The sequence below is a fragment of the Colobus angolensis genome, unplaced genomic scaffold (genome assembly GCF_000951035.1).
Source record: "Colobus angolensis palliatus isolate OR3802 unplaced genomic scaffold, Cang.pa_1.0 Scaffold113, whole genome shotgun sequence".
NCBI lineage: Eukaryota > Metazoa > Chordata > Mammalia > Primates > Cercopithecidae > Colobus > Colobus angolensis.
Genome location: NW_012112364.1, coordinates 6458532 through 6464953, shown reverse-complemented (window position 1 = coordinate 6464953; position 6422 = coordinate 6458532). Strand labels below are relative to the sequence as shown.

General features: G+C 53.9%; 2 pseudogenes across 1 annotated transcript; both read left to right on the top strand.

Moving 5' to 3' along the window:
* The first annotated feature begins 387 nt into the window (after positions 1-387).
* On the top strand, positions 388-6162 carry LOC105523932 (annotated as a pseudogene). The gene is made up of 2 exons (XR_001003671.1): positions 388-1695; positions 5919-6162. The product of XR_001003671.1 is annotated as a protein CASC4 pseudogene (transcript).
* LOC105523924 lies at positions 3692-5023 on the top strand (annotated as a pseudogene).
* Positions 6163-6422: the final 260 nt, after the last annotated feature.

Sequence of the window (6422 nt, the reverse complement as noted above, 5' to 3'; positions counted from 1 at the left end):
CTTTCCTTACTCCTTATACGAAGACTTAATATTTTTGACCTGACGGCAGTTACTAAAGACACGCCTGAAACGGGTTTGTTAAGAATAACGCTATCGGAGGTGTTGGGTTCGGGGCACGGGCAGCTGGGTTCTGCCTGTTCCCTGGGCAGGTGCAGGGTGGGGTTCAAAGCCTCCGGAGCGCCTTTTGGCTGATTTGAGGAGCGGAGCGGGGAGGGACCTGCGGCTTGCGTCCCCACCCGCTTCCCCGGCTCGCGGCAGGCCGATAAGCCCGCCTCCTCCCCCGGCCGGCCCTGGGGCCGTGTCCCCGGGGCAACTCCAGCCGAGGCCTGGGCTTCTGCCTGCAGGTGTCTGCGGCGAGGCCCCTACGGTACAGCCCGATTTGGCCTCATGGTGGGTCTCGGGGCCAACCGGCCTGCTGGCCGCCTGCCTTCTCTGGTGCTGGTGGTGCTGCTGGTAGTGAGCGTCGTCCTCGCCTTGAACTACTGGAACATCTCTTCCTGCCACGTCCTGCTTCAGGAGGAGGAGGCCGAGCTGCGGGGCAGGTCCCGCGCACCCAAGTGGCCCGCGGGCGGCTGGAAAAGCACAGTTCGGACCTCTTGCTGTTGGTGGACACTCACAAGAAACAGATCAACAGAAGGAGGCCGACTGCTGCAGGTCAGAGAGGGCCTGGGGAAGAGATGCGAGGATGACAAGGTTAACTAGAGAACAACATACCATATCAGAGGGCAGACATACATCATTTAAAGGAGCACCTTGCTGAGCTTTGTCAGGAGTTTCTTCCACAAGAAGACCAGCTTCAGGACTATAGGAAGAACAATACTTACCTTGTGAAGAGGTTAGAATAGGAAAGTTTTCAGTGTGCGACAGCAGATCAAGGAAATGAGCACAGCATGAAGAAAATATTAAAAAGTTAGCAGACCAGTTTTTACAGGAACAAAAGAGGCCCACAAGATTCAGTCAAATGACGGAAAAGAATTGGGTATAAACAATCAAGTAGTACCTAAAAATATTCCAAAAGTAGCTGAGAATGTTGCAGATAAGAATGAAGAACCTTCAAGCAATCATATTCTACATGGGAAAGAACAAATCAAAAGAGGTGGTGATGCAGGGATGCCTGGAATAGAAGAGAATGACCTAGCAGAAGTTGATGATCTTCCCTCTGCTTTAAGGAAGCCTCCTATTTCAGTTTCTCAACATGAAAGTCATCAAGCCATCTCCCAGCTTCCAACTGGACAACCTCTCTCCCCAAATATGCCTCCAGATTCACACATAAACCACAATGGAAACCCTGGTACTTGAAAACAGAAGCCTTCCAGTCCTCTTCAGCATTTAATTCCAGGCTCAAACTTGGACAGTGAACCCAGAATTCAAACAGATATACTAAAGCGAGCTAGCAAGGATAGAGTCAGTGATTTCCATAAATTGAAGCAAAGCCGACTCTTTGATGCGAATGAATCCCCTCTTGATCTGCAGCATGGCTCTAAACTGGTGGATTATGATGGGGATGATGGTAACGTGGGTGAGTATGAGGCAGACAAGCAGGCTGAGCTGGCTTGCAATGAGGAAGAAGATGGCGGAATGGAAGACATCCAAGATGATGAAGAACGAGAGCTTCAAATAGATCCTGCAGACTATGGAAAGCAACATTTCAATGATGTCCTTTAAGTCCTAAAGGAACACTTCAGAAAACCTAAAGTGCTGTAAAATGAACTCATTCTACTTTGTCCTTTGTGACTTTTGTTGTAAAGATGAGTTGTATCAGTTGTAAAGATACATTGAGATAGAATTAAGGAAAAACTTAAGGAATGTACCCATGTACATATGTGAACTTTTTCATATTGTATTATCAAGGCATAGACGTTTTTGGTTATGATGCAGTTAAGCCAAAAACAGCTAATGTTTGCATCTAAAGCAAACTAACATATATTTTACATTTTATTGAGCTGACTCATTTCCACAAATAGATAAACAAGAAAAAATGGTAGTACAGGTTATATGTTGCACAGAATAACCATAGTAAGAACAGAACAGATATTCAGCAGAAAACTTACCACTAATTCTTTTTTTTTTTTTTGGAGATGGGGTTTTAGTCTTGTTGCCCAGGCTGGAGTGCAATGGCACAATCTCGGCTCACTGCAACCTCCGCCTCCTGGGTTCAGGCGATTCTTCTGCCCCAGCCTCCCAAGTAGCTGGCATTACAGGCACCTGCCACCACGCCCAGCTAATTTTTGTGGTTTTTTTTGTGATGATTCTTACTCTGTTCCCCAGGCTGGAGTACAGTGGCGCCATCTGGGCTCACTGCAAGCTCCGCCTCCCAGGTTCAATCAGTTTTCTGCCTCAGCCTCCTGAGTGGCTGGGATTACAGGCACCTGCCACCACGCCCAGCTAATTTTTGTATTTTTTTTTGATGATTCTCGCTCTGTTCCCCAGGCTGGAGTACAGTGGCGCCATCTGGGCTCACTGCAAGCTCCGCCTCCGGGATTCAATCAGTTCTCTATCTCAGCCTCCCGAGGGGCTGGAATTACAGGCACCTGCCACCACGCCCAGCTAATTTTTGTATTTTTTTTTTTTTTTAAATGATTCTTGCTCTGTTCCCCAGGCTGGAGTACAGTGGCGCCATCTGGGCTCACTGCAAGCTCCGCCTCCCGGGTTCAATCAGTTCTCTGCCTCAGCCTCCTGAGTGGCTGGGACTACAGGCACCTGCCACCACGCCCGGCTAGTTTTTTTTGTATTTTTAGTAGAGACGGGGTTTCAGCATCTTGGCCATGCTCCTCTTGAACTCCTGACCCCGTGATCCACCCGCTGACCTCCCAAAGTGGTGGGATTACAGGCGTGAGCCCCCGCTCCCGGCCTAATGTTTGTATTTTTAATAGAAAGCTAATAGTATGTTTAACAGAGAGAGGGTTTCACCATGTTGGCCAGGCTGGTCTTGAACTCCTGACCACAGGTGATCCTCCTGCCTTGGCCTCCCAAAGTGCTGGAATGACAGGCCCGAGCCACCGCGCCGGCCGCTTAGTTCTTGAAGTTGTGGAATGCGGCGGCAGGGAGGCAGGCGGGCTGCAGGCGGGGTCCGGCTCTGGGGCCAGTCTGGGCCACTGGCGGTCGGGACCCAGTCGAGGGCCGGACTGGTCAGGGTTCCGGCGAGATCCGGCGTCCGAGTCCGGGTGGGCCGGCCTGGGGCAGGATGTGGCTCTGGCTGCGGGTCCCGGCCGGGGTCAGGGTTGGGCCTGCGATCCAGCCCGCCCCGGGGCAGGTTTCCACCCCGCGCTTGCCGAAGTCCCCGGGGCGGGCGGGGGTGGAAGACCGGGAGGGCCCTGCGTCGGGGAAGGGGCTCTGAAGACCACGTGGGGGCGCTCCAAGGGGCCTGGGGCCACCCTCCTCTCTGGGTCAAAGGTCATCGCAAAGGCAGGGGGAACTTCCTCTTCCTCGGCTCTCCCCACCGACTTCCTGATAACCTGGGAGAATTCTCCCGCGGGCGTCGGGGCTGGGGGGAGGCGTGGCAACTTTAGGCGGCTTCCCGAAGGTGCGCGCAGGTTGGGGCGCTGGGTGCGGCGGGTGGCAGCCTCTGCGACAGCGGGAGTGTCGGAGTGGACCTGCAGGCCGGGCGCGGGGAGGTGGAGCGGCGCCCGCCTGGTGCCTGGGATAGGCATGCGGGGGCAGGAGGGCAGCCGCGTGTCAGGTGACCAGCGCCATGTCCCGCCAGGTGGTGGGCAGTGAGCCTCTGTACATCATGGCAGAGCCGGCCAGGCCTGACGGTCCGAAGGGTTCCTCGGAGACGGAGACCGGAGCCTCCTGTGGCCCTGGCCCCTGGTCCAGCTCCCACCCGCTGCTTCCCAGGCCACAAGGAAGGGGAGGATGGGGAGGGGGCTGGGCATGGCGAGCAGGGCGGTGGGAAGCTGGTGCTCAGCTCCCTGCCCGAGCCTCTGCCTCGTCTGTGGGGACATGGCCTCCGGCTATGGCCCCCACGTGGTCTTCAGAGCCCCTTCCCCGACGTAGAGCCCTCCCGGTCTTCCACCCCCGCCCGCCCCAGGGACTTCGGCACACACTACGGTGTGGCATCCTGTGAGAGCTGCAAAGCCTTCTTCAAGAGGACCATCCAGGGGAGCATCGAGTACAGCTGTCCGGCGTCCAACGGGTGTGAGATCACCAAGCGGAGACTCAAGGCCTGCCAGGCCTGCCGCTTCACCAAGTGCCTGCCGGAGTGCGCCTGGACCGCCTCCGGGGTGAGTGGCAGAAGTACAAGCGGCGGCCGGAGGTGGGTCCGCTGCCCTTTCCGGACCCCTTCCCTGCTGGGCCCCTGGCAGTTGCTGGAGGCCCCCGGAAAGACAGCCCCAGTGAATGCGCTGGTGTCTCATCTGCTGGTGGTTGAGCCTGAGAAGCTCTATGCCGTGCCCGACCCTGCTGGCCCTGATGGGCACCTCCCAGCCGTGGCTACCCTCTGTGACCTCTTTGAGAGATCGTGGTCACCATCAGCTGGGCCAAGAGCATCCCAGGCTTCTCATTGCTGTCGCTGTCTGACCAGATGTCAGGACTGCAAAGCGTGTGTATGGAGTTGCTGGTGCCGGGTGTGGCCCAGCTCTCACTGCCACTGCAGGATGAGCTGGCCTTCGCTGAGGACTTAGTCCTGGATGAAGAGGGGGCACGGGCAGCTGGACTAGGGAAACGTGGGTCTGCCCTGCTGCAACTGGTGCGGAGGCTGCAGGCCCTGTGGCTGGAGGGAGAGGAGTACATTCTACTGAGGGCACTGGCCCTTGCCAGTTCAAACTCTGTGCACGTCGAAGATGCCAAGGCTGTGGAGCAGCTGCCAGAAGCTCTGTACGAGGCCCTGCTGGAGTATGAAGCTGGCCAGGCTGGCACCGGAGAGGGTGCTGAGCCGCGGTGGGCAGGCAGGCTGCTGCTCACTCTACCACTCCTCCGCCAGACAGCGGGCAAAGTGCTGGCCCATTTCTGTGGAGTGAAGCTGGAGGTCAAGGTGCCCATGCACAAGCTGTTCTTGAAGATGCTCGAGGCCATGATGGACTGAGGCAAGAGGTGGGATTGGTGGGGGTTCTGGCAGGACCTGCCTAGCATGGGGTCAGCCCCAAGGACGGGGCGGAGCTGGGGTCTGGGCAGTGCCACAACCTGCTGGCAGGGCCAGGGCAATGCCATCAGCCCCTGGGAGCAGGCCCCATGACCTCCCCTCCCCCCTCCTAGGGGCTGTCAGAAGCTGGGAACGTGTGTCCAGGCTCTGGGCACAGTGCTGCCCCTTGCAAACCATAACGTGCCCCCAGAGTGTGGGGGGCCTTGCAGGAGCCATAGGGGGCTGCAGGGGATGTGTGGGAGGCAGAAGCCTGTCTCAGGGAGGGAAGGGGATGGAGGCCACAGTCTCCCAGTGGGCGGTGCTTTTGCTGCTGCTTAATCCTACCCCCCTTCAGCGCAGAGTGGGGCTTGGAGATCAAAGGCCCATGTCCCTTCGCTCCTCCTCTCAGAATTTGCACTGGGCATTAGTGCCCCCCCTTGAAGCAATAACTCCAAGCAGGCTCCAGCCCCTGGACCCCTGGGCTGGCCAAGTCTTCCCCATCAGCTCCCACCCAGCCTCCTCTGGGGGTAGGAGAGCACTGCCTCTATGCCGTGCAGAGCAATAACACTATATTTATTTTTGGGTTTGACCAGGGAGGCGCAGGGACATGGGGCAAGCCAGGGCCCACAGCTCTTGGCTGTACAGAGACTGTATTTTAATGTGTATTTGCTGCAAGGAGAAACCGCTTTTGGTTTTGAACATTTAATGAGAAAAATGTAAATATACTATTGAGCTCAAAAAAAAAAAAAAAAATTGTGGAATGCATGATTGGCAACGTATTTTTTATTTTTATTGTTTCAAGTAATACCAGTACTGTTTAACTATAGCCAGCACTGGCTAAAATTTTTATATTTTTCAGAGTTGAAGTTGGTGAAAACATTCATGATTTAAACACCAGATCCTGAAAGGGGTTAAATCTACTTTGAAATGAATCTGCAATCAGTATTTCAAAGCTTTTCTGGTAATTTTAGTGATCTTATTTGACTAGACTTTTTCAGAAGTACTAAATAAGGAATTTTAACAGGTTTTTATTAATGCACAGATAAATAGAAGTACAGTGAGGTCTATAGCCATTTTATAAAATAGCTTAAAAGTTTGTAAAAAAAAAAAAAAAGAATCTTTGTAATTACTTAATATGTTAGTTAGGAACCCATCAAGCTTATATCTGCTGGACTTATAAATTATTTTAAATGCATTTATCTTTTTTGACACTACTCAGTGGAATGTGGAAGCTAGCTAATGCTTGTTTTCTGATTTGAAGCACTTTTAAATCTTATCCTGCTCCCTGAAAACAAAAGGTTTTGATCACAAGGGGAAATGTAAGATTGTTAACCCTGTTTCTCAGAAGGGCTCCTGTTAACTG